This window comes from Alligator sinensis, unplaced genomic scaffold, assembly GCF_000455745.1.
Source record: "Alligator sinensis unplaced genomic scaffold, ASM45574v1 scaffold1373_1, whole genome shotgun sequence".
In the NCBI taxonomy this organism is placed as follows: domain Eukaryota; kingdom Metazoa; phylum Chordata; order Crocodylia; family Alligatoridae; genus Alligator; species Alligator sinensis.
Window position 1 is genome coordinate 136,694 of NW_005842808.1, and position 247 is coordinate 136,940.

A 247-nucleotide genomic window follows, 5' to 3' on the forward strand; every position below is an offset into this window, starting at 1 on the left:
GCAGGAGCTCCACTACAAAACTGAAAGAAAGATCCAAGGAGTACATTCCTTCTATTTTAGATGATGCATTGTTCACCAGCTCAGATGGATGAAACAGCAGCCTACAAACTCAGCCAGTGGGAGAGATGTTAAAAAGTACAACAAAAGGAAGACTATAGACCTGAGTTGCATCAAGGCTACTGCATGCTCGTTCACGTACTCCCTCACTCCCCCCCCCCCCCCCCCGACGGGGCGGGGGCGTGAGGGG

The 247-nt window shown here is 51.4% G+C and overlaps 1 protein-coding gene across 1 annotated transcript in view; it reads right to left on the minus strand.

Moving 5' to 3' along the window:
• The window catches only part of CDS2 (CDP-diacylglycerol synthase 2), a 28,533-nt gene that overhangs the window by 18,671 nt on the left and 9,615 nt on the right, over positions 1–247 (minus strand). The gene's annotated exons all lie outside the window — the stretch shown is intronic.